This window comes from Balaenoptera borealis (genome assembly GCF_965194805.1).
Source record: "Balaenoptera borealis genome assembly, chromosome: 7".
In the NCBI taxonomy this organism is placed as follows: Eukaryota; Metazoa; Chordata; class Mammalia; order Artiodactyla; family Balaenopteridae; genus Balaenoptera; species Balaenoptera borealis.
The window spans coordinates 117,320,351-117,332,916 of NC_138864.1; the positions used below are offsets into that span (position 1 = coordinate 117,320,351).

At 43.7% G+C, this 12,566-nt stretch overlaps 1 protein-coding gene across 2 annotated transcripts in view; it reads left to right on the plus strand.

Annotated features, from left to right (window-relative positions):
• Positions 1-1,089: 1,089 nt before the first annotated feature.
• AGK (acylglycerol kinase) overlaps positions 1,090-12,566 on the plus strand; it is a 126,385-nt gene continuing 114,908 nt past the window's right edge. For both annotated transcript variants that reach the window (XM_082400354.1, XM_082400357.1), the window contains exon 1: positions 1,090-1,380. The gene's annotated coding sequence lies outside the window, so the exon portion shown is untranslated. The remainder of the gene's footprint in view (positions 1,381-12,566) is intronic.

Below are 12,566 nucleotides of genomic sequence, written 5' to 3' on the forward strand. Positions count from 1 at the left end.
GAGGCCGCGTCTCTGGGAAAGCAAACGGATGCAACGTCTTAAGAATGTTTATTTGTCAGGCAGGACGCAGCGGGGACTTGTGAACTCTGCAGACTGCTCATCAGTATCAGTCAAGGTGACGCGGAGCAGCTGGGGTCAGCCGGGAATACCATGGCCGTGACTGGAGCTGTGGCAAGCTAAGGGGACTTTCTAGTGTAGTTGCTCCAGAACGCAGGCTAAAGGGTCACTAACATAAGCCGAATCCAAGCAAAGGGAGGGCCAGGGAACCCTGGGAGCAAGGACACAAGGAAACAGAGGGAGAACTAAAAAGAGCAGATCTGTAAGAATGGAACACAAAAGTGCCATGGTAGTCCCAGGCAGCTCGGAGAACCTACAAGCCTTGGTTTTGAAGCCTTGGAGAGGCAGGCAGGAGAAACAGCTATCAGCCATCACCCTCCCCCAGATCCAGTGAATCTCGCCAAAAGGACCCAAGAGAGGGGTGATAAGGGATTCCTGGGAAGGGCGTTAACCCACGTGGAGATAACTGAGTGAAGCAAGATGGCACCGTTACCACCACAGTTCAGATGTAACTGAAGTGATGACGTGGGATTCCTATGCGGCTTGTAGCCTCAACGTTATTACTTTAAAACGGCACTGTGTATATCAGCAGTTCCTTTCCGTTCCTTAAACAGCCATAAAGTAAATCGTGCACTTTAGCTGACAGGCTTGGGTGGAGTTTGGCAGTGAGGCGGCTTGGTGGAAATGCAAGCAAGTTCCCCAAGGTGCCTGAAGAAAAAAAGCCTTCATTTGGGGGTGGCCTTGGGTTGCCCTCTTATTTAGTGCCATGTAGACTCAGTAACGTCCACGAGAAGTCTCAGGTGTGGCCCAGAACGAAGGAAAGGAAGAGAGAGGAAACGCAAAGGAGAAAACAAAAGGAGAGAGAGAAAAACAAAATCCAAGCAGATCTGATGGAGTGAAAGAGTGAACCGGCCAATGAGGGAAGGCGCAGGTTGCCCAGCTGTGGGAAATTGCCCCGAGGGGCGCTACCTCCGCGACCTGCCCTGCCCACCTGCGCCTGGAGTCGAGCAGGACCTTTTCTGCGCATGCTCTGTCTGCTAATAGCCAGCAGTCTGAAAAGTATTGCCGAGCGAAAGACAGAGGCCAACGTTCAGAGAGGAAGCGGGGCCAGTTCGATCTTTTATGGCTGATTCTGTAGCTGTTTCTGCGCCTCGGGCCGGCCGCCCCCTCGAGTACCGTAATTACAGCCCCCGCACCCGCACCCCACGTTGCACTTCTTGGCCTCAGGCCCCAGCCCTGAGATTTTCCTGCAGAGCAGTAGAAAGTTCCGGAGGCAGCCTGCACTCCCGGCGAGAAGCATCCAAGTGCGGCCAGGTGTGCCAGGTAAGGCCCGGGCACGGGCAGCTCGGATGGGTGGGAGGCGCCAGCCTCAGTCCCTTCGTCTTGGTGGGCAAGTGTGTTTATTTCAAACTGAGACTGAGAAGTGGGAGCTTTGAGTGTCTGCAGAAGGTAAAAAGCTAGCCTGCCGAGCACAGGGCACTTGTTCTTTCCAGCAGGGGCAGCTTTCCCCCTCCCTCTGGTACGTCTCTGCCTGCGCTCAGGTCCATCCTTACCCGCTCCTGCACCTGCCCCTCCTTCCTGCTTCCCGCTCCCCCATTCCCGGGTGGGGGCGGGTTCTGCTCCCAAGGGCGATACGCGGGCTCCTTGGAGCCCAAAGAGCTGCGCTGCTGCCGTGGTAACAGCTGCACTCGGTTCCCAGGCTGCCGCCCCAGGGTCTCTTAAGGGCGCCCTTCCCTCCTTCCGCCTGCATTTCCCTCTCCTCCGGCTCCTCCTCCTCTCGCCTCTCTAGAGTTCTCGCCCTCTTGGTGGCTGGCTCCCCAAATCTTTCTCCCGAGCTGATTTTCACCTTTGACTTCCCTTCCTCCCTCTCAGGTACAGGTTTTTACCTTCACCGTTTAGCTGACTTCCTCCCTTACCCTGCCCCTTCCCTCCCTTTCTCTGCCTTGTTCCTTTTCGAGTCACTTTCCTCCGCTCCCTCCCTCGCCATGGGAAGCATGTGAGGGCCGTAAAACCGGACCTTCTGGGGAATGAGGAAGAGATCCTAGAAATAAGTAAATTTAGGACACACTTCATTGACGTATTAAACAGAGCACAGAGCACAGGTAATGTACTTGGGCCTTTCTGATGACTCCGGTGGGCAGCGTTGTTCCAGATAAGATGTGCCTGAGGGAACTTTGAGGCTTGAGCGCGCTTTGGGTCAGCGCGGTTTGGTCCTCAACTATGCTGGTTCAGAAACTCGATCTTTTGGGTTCACTGGGAGCAATCATGCATGGCAAAGTAGAATCGGGCTGTAACATTCACGAGGGAATAAGGGCAAAACCAAAGTACCAATGTATTCATCCCTAGGAGGGGTAAACCTTTTGGTGTCAGAGACTGGAGAGATGCTCGCCCGTCCTGTTGCTTCTTCCCGGGCAGGTCGGGAGACTAGATTCCCCAGCCTCACTTGCTGTTAGGTGGAACCATGGGATTGAGTTCCAGACAACGGAATGTGGGCAGAAGTGACATATGCCACTTCCAGACCTGGCCATACAATGTCCCAAGTGCTGGAAGTGAGGGACTCTGCAATGGAGGAGACACACAATGGAAGGGTCTGGGATCCTGAGTCACCACGTGGAAGAATGCCACCAGGAGAGATGCCTGACTCACACTGAACTGTGGCGTGGCTGAGAAATTAACTTTTAGTGTGTTCAGATACTGAGCTTTAGAGATTGTTTACTTCATTAGCTAGCATTAGTATATCTTTCTAGGGGAAAAGTAACTTGTTCCCACTTTTCCAAAAACTCTCTTCCTCCTCCCAGGGCACACGAGAAACCTCGTCCTCAGAGACTTCCTTGGTGAGCAGGGCGTGAGCAAAGGCTTCAGAGGTAGCTTATTGAGGCTGCAATGCAACTTAAGCATTTCTGCCTTTGCTTAGGAGGTGCTGGAAAGGAACTGACAGAAGTAAGATGGGGAAGGTTGTTCCCCAAGTTGTTCCCCATTCAAATGGTTGTTCTCCAAGCATAGGACATGTCCTAATCGCCTGTTCACCTTTTGATTTAGGAGTAGGGAGTGGAGTAGTATGAGAACCAGGGAGACATTGAACCTAATCGGAAGTGTGGGATGAGGCTGGAAGTGCTCAGATTTAAAGACATCATGCCAAGACAGAGAAGACGCTGGGCTGGCTAGGAGGGAATGGACAAAGCTGTGGGTCAGGTCAGCATGAGTTAAGTTCCAGGTGTACATATCCTGCTGCCTGATCCCCATCTCCACATGGGTGTCTTCCACTTGGAGACATTCCAAATAGAGAAGGTCCCAAACCATTCCTCCCTAAGCCCACCCCATCTCAATAAACGTCTTTTCTAGTCTCCCATTTTAGAGTTAGTCTTAACTCCTCTCTTCCTCTCCTGCCCCAAATCTAATCCTTTGGCAAATTCTGTATGCTCTTCCTTCTAAATATACCAAGAAATCAGCTACCTCTTGCCATCCAGCTGCTACCACCCTGGGCCAAACTGCCATCATTTCTTGCCTACGTTATTGCAAAGCCTTCCTAACTGGTCTCCCTGCTTCCATCCTTGCTCTGCTACTGTATATTCTCCCCACAGCAGTCATAATATATTTTTAGATTTAAATTTTTTATTAAAGTATAGTTGACTTACAATATTATATTAACTTCAGGTGTACAACACAGTGATTCAATATTTTTATAGATTATACTCCATTTAAAGTTATCACAAAACAATGGCCGTATTTCCCTATGCTGTACAATATATCCTTGTTACTTATTTTATACATAGCAGTTTGTATCTCTTAATTCCATACTTCTGTCTTGCCCCCTCCCTGTTCCCACTGGTAACCACTCATTTGTTCTCTTTATCTGTGAATCTGTTTCTGTTTTGTTATGTACATTCATTTTATTTTTTTAGATTCTACATATAAGTGGTAGAGTTTTTGTCTTTCTCTAACTTATTTCACTAAGCATAATACCCTCTAGGTCCATCCACATTGTTGCAAATGGTAGAATTTCATTCTTTTTTTTTTTTTTTAGGTTCTCTAGAACTTTATTTTTTTATTTAATTTTGTTTGAATTTTATTTTATTTATTTTTTTATACAGCAGGTTCTTATCAGTCATCAGTTTTATACACATCAGTGTATATATGTCAATCCCAATCCCCCAATTCATCACACCCCCACCCCCCAACCACTTTCCCCCCTTGGTGTCCATACGTTTGTTCTCTACATCTGTGTCTATTTCTGCCCTGCAAATTGGTTGATCTGTACCATTTTTCTAGGTTCCACATATATGCGTTAACATACAATATTTGTTTTTCTCTTTCTGACTTACTTCACTCTGTATGACAGTCTCTAGATCCATTCATGTCTCTACAAATGACCCAATTTTGTTCCTTTTTATGGCTGAGTAATATTCCATTGTATGTATGTACCACATCTTCTTTATCCATTCGTCTGTCGATGGGCATTTAGGTTGCTTCCATCACCTGGCTATTATAAATAGTGCTGCCATGAACATTGGGGTGAATGTGTCTTTTTGAACTATGGTTTTCTCTGGGTATATGCCCAGTAGTGGGATTGCTGGATCATATGGTAATTCTATTTTTAGTTGTTTAAGGAACCTCCATACTGTTCTCCATAGTGGCTGTATCAATTTACATTCCCACCAACAGTGCAAGAGGGTTCCCTTTGCCACACCCTCTCCAGCATTTGTTATTTGTAGATTTTCTGATGATGCCCATTCAAATTGGTGTGAGGTGATACGTCATTGTAGTTTTGATTTGCATTTCTCTAATAATTAGTGATGTTGAGCAGCTTTTCATGTGCTTCTTGGCCATCTGTATGTCTTCTTTGGAGAAATGTCTATTTAGATCTTCTGCCCATCTTTGGATTGGGTTGTTTGTTTTTTTAATATTGAGCTGCATGAGCTGCTTGTATATTTTGGAGATTAATCCTTTGTCAGTTGCTTCATTTGAAAATATTTTCTCCCTTTCTGAGGGTTGTCTTTTCATCTTGTTTGTAGTTTTCTTTACTTTGTAAAAGCTTTTAAGTTTCATTAGGTCCCATTTTGCTTATTTTTGTTTTTATTTCCATTACTCTAGGAGGTGGATCAAAAAAGATCTTGCTGTGATTTATGTCAAGGAGTGTTCTTCCTATGTTGTCCTCTAAGACTTTTATAGTGTCCAGTCTTCATTTAGGTCTCTAATCCATTTTGAGTTTATTTTTGTGTATGGTGTTAGGGAGTGTTCTAATTTCATTCTTTTACATGTAGCTGTCCAGTTGTCCCAGCACCACTTATTGAAGAGGATGTCTTTTCTCCATTGTATATCCTTGCCTCCTTTATCATAGATTAGTTGACCATAGGTGTGTCGGTTTATCTCTGGGCTTTCTATCCTGTTCCATTGATCTATATTTCTGTTTTTGTGCCAGTACCATATTTCCTTGATTACTGTAGCTTTGTAGTATACTCTGAAGTCAGGGAGTCTGATTCCTCCAGCTCTGGTTTTTTCCCTCAAGACCACTTTGGCTATTTGGGGGCTTTTGTGTCTCCGTACAAATTTTAAGATTTTTTATTCTAGTTCTGTAAAAAATGCCATTGGTAATTTGATAGGGGTTGTATTGAATCTGTAGATTACTTTGGGTAGTATAGTCATTTTCACAATATTGATTCTTCCAATCCAAAAACATGGTATATCTCTCCATCTGTTGGAATCATATTTAATTTCTTTCATCAGTGTCTTATAGTTTTCTGCATACAGGTGTTTTTTCTCCCTAGGTAGATTTATTCCTAGGTATTTTATTCTTTTTGTTGCAATGATCAATGGGAGTGTTTCCTTAATTTCTCTTTCAGATTTTTCATCAGTGGTGTATAGGAATGCAAGAGATTTCTGTGCATTAATTTTGTATCCTTCAACTTAACCAGATTCATTGATTAGCTCTAGTAGTTTTATGGTGGCATCTTGAGGATTCTCGATGTATGGTATCATGTCATCCGCAAACAGTGACAGTTTTACTTCTTCTTTTCCAATTTGTATTCCTTTTATTTCTTTTTCTTCTCTGATTGCCGTGGCTAGAACTTCCAAAACTATGTTGAATAATAGTGGTGAGAGTGGACATCCTTGTCCTGATCTTCCTGATCTTAGAGGAAATGCTTTCAGTTTTTCACCATTGAGAATGATGTTTGCTGTGGGTTTGTCGTATATGGCCTTTATTATGTTGAGGTAGGTTCCCTCTGTGCCCACTTTCTGGAGAGTTTTTATCATAAATGGGTGTTGAATTTTGTCAAAAGCTTTTTCTGCATCTATTGAGATGATCATATGGTTTTTATTCTTCAATATGTTAATATGGTGTATCACATTGATTGATTTGCGTATATTGAAGAATCTCTGCATCCCTGGGATAAATCCCACTTGATCATGGTGTATGATTCTTTTAATGTGTTGTTGGATTCTGTTTGCTAGTATTTTGTTGAGGATTTTTGCATCTATATTCATCAGTGATATTGGTCTGTAATTTTCTTTTTTTGGAGTATCTTTGTCTGGTTTTGGTATCAGGGTGATGGTGGCCTCATAGAATGAGTTTGGGAGTGTTCCTTCCTCTGCAATTTTTTGGAAGAGTTTGAGAAGGATGGGTGTTAGCTCTTCTCTAAATGTTTGATAGAATTCACCTGTGAAGCCATCTGGTCCTGGATTTTTGTTTGTTGGAAGATTTTTAATCACAGTTTCAATTTCATTACTTGTGATTGGTCTGTTCATATTTTCTATTTCTTCCTGGTTCAGTCTGGGAAGGTTATACCTTTCTAAGAATTTGTCCATTTCTTCCAGGTTGTCCATTTTATTGACATAGAGTTGCTTGTTGTAGTCTCTTAGGATGCTTTGTATTTCTGCGGTGTCGTAACTTCTCCTTTTTCATTTCTAATTTTATTGACTTGAGTCCTCTCCGACTTTTTCTTGATGAGTCTGGCTAATGGTTTATCAATTTTGTTTATCTTCTCAAAGAACCAGCTTTTAGTTTTATTGATCTTTGCTATTGTTTTCTTTGTTTCTATTTCATTTATTTCTGCTCTGATCTTTATGATTTCTTTCCTTCTACTAACTTTGGGTTTTGTTTGTTCTTCTTTCTCTGGTTCCTTTAGGTGTAAGGTTAGGTTGTTTATTTGAGATGTTTGTTTTTTCTTGAGGTAGGATTGTACTGCTATAAACTTTCAGCTTAGAACTGCTTTTGCTGCATCCCATAGGTTTTGGATCATTGTGTTTTCATTGTCATTTGTCCCTAGGTATTTTTTGATTTCCTCTTTGATTTCTTCAGTGATCTCTTGGTTATTTAATAACGTATTGTTTAGCCTCCACGTGTTTGTGCTTTTTTTCCCTGTAATTCATTTCTAATCTCATAGTGTTGTGGTCAGAAAAGATGCTTGATATGATTTCAATTTTCTTAAATTTACTGAGGCTTGATTTGTGACCCACGATGTGATCTCTCCTGGAGAATGTTCTGTGTGCACTTGAGAAGAAAGTGAAATCTGCTGTTTTTGGATGGAATGTCCTATAAATATCAATTAAATCCATCTGGTCTATTGTGTCATTTAAAGCTTCTGTTTCCTTATTTATTTTCATTTTGGATGATCTGTCCATTGGTGTAAGTGAGGTGTTAATGTCCCCCACTATTACTGTGTTACTGTCGATTTCCTCTTTTATAGCTTTTAGCAGTTGCCTTAGGTATTAAGGTGCTCCTATGTTGGATGCATATATATTTATAATTGTTATATCTTCTTCTTGGATTGATCCCTTGATCATTATGTAGTGTCCTTCCTTGTCTCTTGTAACATTCTTTATTTTAAAGTCTATTTTATCTGATAGGAGTATTGCTACTCCAGCTTTCTTTTGATTTCCATTTGCATGGAATATCTTTTTCCATCCCCTCACTTTCAGTCTGTATGTGTCCCTAGGTCTGAAGTGGGTCTCTCGTAGACAGCGTATATATGGGTCTTGTTTTTGTATCCATTCAGCAAGCCTGTGTCTTTTGGTTGGAGCATTTAATCCATTCATGTTTAAGGTAATTATCAATATGTATGTTCCTATGACCATTTTCTTAATTGTTTTGGGTTTGTTTTTGTAGGTCCTTTTCTTCTGTTGTGTTTCCCACTTAGAGAAGTTCCTTTAGCATTTGTTGTAGAGCTGGTTTGGTGGTGCTGAATTCTCTTAGCTTTCGCTTGTCTGTAAAGCTTTTGATTTCTTCATCAACTCTGAATGAGATCCTTGCTGGGTAGAGTAATCTTGGTTGTAGGTTTTTCCCTTTCATCATTTAAATATGTCATGCCACTGCCTTCTGGCTTGTAGAGTTTCTGCTGAGAAATCAGCTGTTAACCTTATGGGAGTTCCCTTGTATGTTTTTTGTCATTTTTCCCTTGCTGCTTTCAATAATTTTTCTTTGTCTTTGATTTTTGCCAATTTGATTACTATGTGTCTCGGCGTGTTTCTTCTTGGGTTTATCCTGCCTGGGACTCTCTGCGTTTCCTGGACTTGGGTGGCTATTTCCTTTCCCATGTTAGGGAAGTTTTCGACTATTATCTCTTCAAATATTTTCTTGGGTCCTTTCTCTCTTTCTTCTCCTTCTGGGACCCCTATAATGCGACTATTGTGTTTAATGTTGTCCCAGAGGTCTCTTAGGCTGTCTTCATTCCTTTGCATTCTTTTTTCTTTATTTTGTTCCGCAGCAGTGAATTCCACCATTCTGTCTTCCAGGTCACTTATCCGTTCTTCTGCCTCAGTTATTTTGCTATTGATTCCTTCTAGTGTAATTTTCATTTCAGTTATTGTATTGTTCATCTCTGTTTGTTTGTTCTTTAATTCTTCTAGGTCTTTGTTAAACATTTCTTGCATCTTCTCAATCTTTGCCTCCATTGTTTTTCCGAGGTCCTGGATCATCTTCACTATCGTTATTCTGAATTCTTTTTCTGGAAGGTTGCCTATCTCCACTTCATTTAGTTGTTTTTCTGGGGTTTTATCTTGTTCCATCATCTTGTACATAGCCCTCTGCCTTTTCATCTTGTCTATCTTTCTGTGAATGTGGTTTTTATTCCACAGGCTGCAGGATTGTAGTTCTTCTTGCTTCTGCTGTCTGCCCTCTGGTGGATGAGGCTATCTCAGAGGCTTGTGCAAGTTTCCTGATGGGAGGGACTGGTGGTGGGTAGAGCTGGCTGTTGCTCTGGTGGGCAGAGCTCAGTAAAACTTTAATCTGCTTGTCTGCTGATGGGTGGGGCTGGGTTCCCTCCCTGTTGGTTGTTGGCCTGAGGCGACCCAACACTGGAGCCTACCCGGGCTCTTTGGTGGGGCTAATGGCGGACTCTGGGAGGGCTCACGCCAAGGAGCACTTCCCAGAACTTCTCCTGCCAGTGTCCTTGTCCTCACGGTGAGACACAGCCACCCCCTGCCTCTGCAGTAGACCCTCCAACACTAGCCGGTAGGTCTGGTTCAGTCTCCTACAGGGTCACTGCTCCTTCCCCTGGGTCCCGATGTGCACACTACTTTGTGTGTGCCCTCCAAGTGTGGAGTCTCTGTTTCCCCCTTCCTGTCGAAGTCTTGGAATCAAATCCCGCTAGCCTTCAAAGTCTGATTCTCTAGGAATTCCTCCTGCCATTGCCGGACCCCCAGGCTGGGAAGCCTGACGTGGGGCTCAGAACCTTCACTCCAGTGGGTGGACTTCTGTGGTATAAGTGTTCTCCAGTTTGTGAGTCACCCACCCAGCAGTTATGGGATTTAATTTTATTGTGATTGCACCCCTCCTACCATCTCATTGTGGCTTCTGCTTTGTCTTTGGATGTGGGGTATATTTTTTGGTGAGTTCCAGTGTCTTCCTGATGATGATTGTTCAGCAGTTATTTGTGATTCCGGTGCTCTCACAAGAGGGAGTCGGCTCTCCTCATTCTTTTTTAATGGCTGAGTAATAGTCCATTGTGTGTATATACCACATCTTTAAAAAATTTTTTTTAAAATTTTGTATTGGAGTACAGTTGATTGACAATGTTGTGTTAGTTTCAGGTGTACAGCAAAGTGATTCAGTTATACATAGAAATGCATCTATTTTTTTCAAATTCTTTTCCCATTTAGGTCATTACAGAGTATTGAGCAGAGTTCCCTGTGCTGTACAGTAGGTCCTTGTTGGTTATCTGCTTTAAATATAGCAGTGTGTGTACATGTCAACCTCAACCTCCCAGTCTATCCCTCCCCCCTGGCCCCCATAATGTTTTTATTTAAAAGTGGAAATCAGATCATGTTGCTTAAAGTCTCCAAATGCTTGCCACCATGCTGAAGATAAAGTCCACAGTTCTTATCGAGGCCTAGCAGATTCGCCTGATCTGGGCTGCGCCGCCTCTGGATCTCATCTCTTCCTGTTGCCTCCTCCAGCAGATAGGGTCAGTGCCTTGCCCACACCCCTGGCTTGCCCCAGAGACCACCTGCTAACACTGCCCTGGGCTCCAGTGGTCTTTGTGCATCTGCCTGGAGGTCTTCTATGGCCTCAGGGGCAGCTTCCAGAAGCCATCTTCAGCAGTGAGGCAGGAGTGGGAAAATACCCAGCTTCCTGACTGGTCACTGGGGCAGTTCTGAGGCATGTCCCATGTATTCTCAGAGGTCCCCAGCAAGACTGAGCCTCAGTGGCCCACACTGAGACACCCACTCATTAATGTCCCATTGTTAGCTTTCCTTCCTTCCCTCTCTCTCTTCCCCACTCTCTCTTAGTGCTTCCTAAGATCACCTCCAGAAACCCCTTGTACCCAAATCCTTGTCTCAGGAAGTATGAAAACTAAGACACCTCTCACTCCACTCCAGCCACACCAGCTTCCTGTTTCTAGAACATATCAAACACCCCACCACCCAGAGCCTTTGCATATTCTGTTTCCTCTGCCTGGAATATTCTTTCCCTCGAGTCTTTCCAGTCTCTGCTCAAATATCATCTTCTCTGACTTCTGTACAAAGTAGGAACTCTGACCCCCATGAGTCACTCTCTATCTCCTTTCTCTGCTTTCTTTCTCTTTTTGTCATTAATGGCTAACAGACTCATTGCATGTTAATCTGTTTATTTATTGACTGTCTCCCTCCAGCAAAAGAAAGTGACTTAGTCTGTTCTGTTTTGTTCATTGCTATATTCCCAGCCAGTGTGAAGGATGGTCCCTGGCACACAGTAGGTGTCTAGTAAATGTCTGCTGAGTAAATGGGCATAGAGATGGATAATAGGGAGAAAAGAATGGAAAGAATATTTGTAACCATAGTCACCAACATACAACTTGGCTTTATTGATCTTTGTTGGTAATTGCTCAGAGTCTACCAGATGGGAATGTTACTACTATATAAGAAAGATCTTGGGACATACTCAATTTCCAATTTTCTATAAAAGAATTTGAGGCTTTCCCAAATGAAAATGTAGAGAGTTGATTTCACAAGTATCTCTGCTTCCTGACTTTTGATATAAGAAGTATTTTAGATCCTAATTATAGCATTGTTCACAAATTCTTTCAATTTAGAAAGTCCTATTTTACAAAAAGAAAATAGCAGACTTGTACCACTATGCCCTTAACATCTGTCAAGGGCAGGAAACATTCAGACACTGGATTTCTAGGTGCCACCTTACAGGCTGGTGCTAATGAACAAGTGAATAAGCTTACAAAATGTGGAAAGTAGCTCCTGAATCTGTCCTACCAGATGAGGGGTCAACTGGAGCTCTTTTCCTCATCATCTGTTGGTTTCCTTGGCACTCTGTCCCCATGTGCGTGACCTGGGTCCCACCTCCATTTTATGTCATCCTGTGGCCCTCGCTTAAATGTCTCAGAGAGAAACCTGCCCTGACCGCCAACTGCGTGGTGATTCTCTTCCATGACGTGCGGTTGTTTTGCTCAGTGGCATTTAGCATTACCTGTAGGCACATATTTATTTCTTGCCCTTTCTTGAATGTCCTCTACCTTCCTAGAGTATAAGCCTCCTGAGGGCAGGACCGTGTCTGTTTTGTCACGACTGCATGAAGAGTGCCTGGCACACAGTAGACACTTTGTTAATATTTGACGGATGCCAGAATGAAAGAGCACGTGAAGGAAGGGAGGCAGGAACCAGGGAGCTGGGTGGCGATGTGCTCAAGGTCAGATCATCAGCCAGGCTCAGGACCCAGGCCTTCTGACTCCCGCTCTGAGCCCTCCTCCCAGTCCTGCTCTGCGCTTCACCAAAGCTTTTAATCACATTGCTGACAGGCAGGGTCATCCAAGAAAGCAGAAAAGAGGAGAAGAAAAATGAGGCACAGGAGGGTGGAACGGAGAATCCAGGCTCTTTTAGCAGCCACTCTTCCTTATTTCTGGCTGGAGTATTGGCACCTTTAAAAGCCTTGGCTCTCCTCCCCAACCTCCCCACTCAGTCACAAACCACAGTGCCTAAAAAAAAATAAAGGGGAAAAAATCAATGTGCTAAATCTTCCCTGGGCTCAGTAGCACCTCCTCCTGCAGCTTCCCTCGCTGGCCACAGAACTAAGCTCTCCAGGG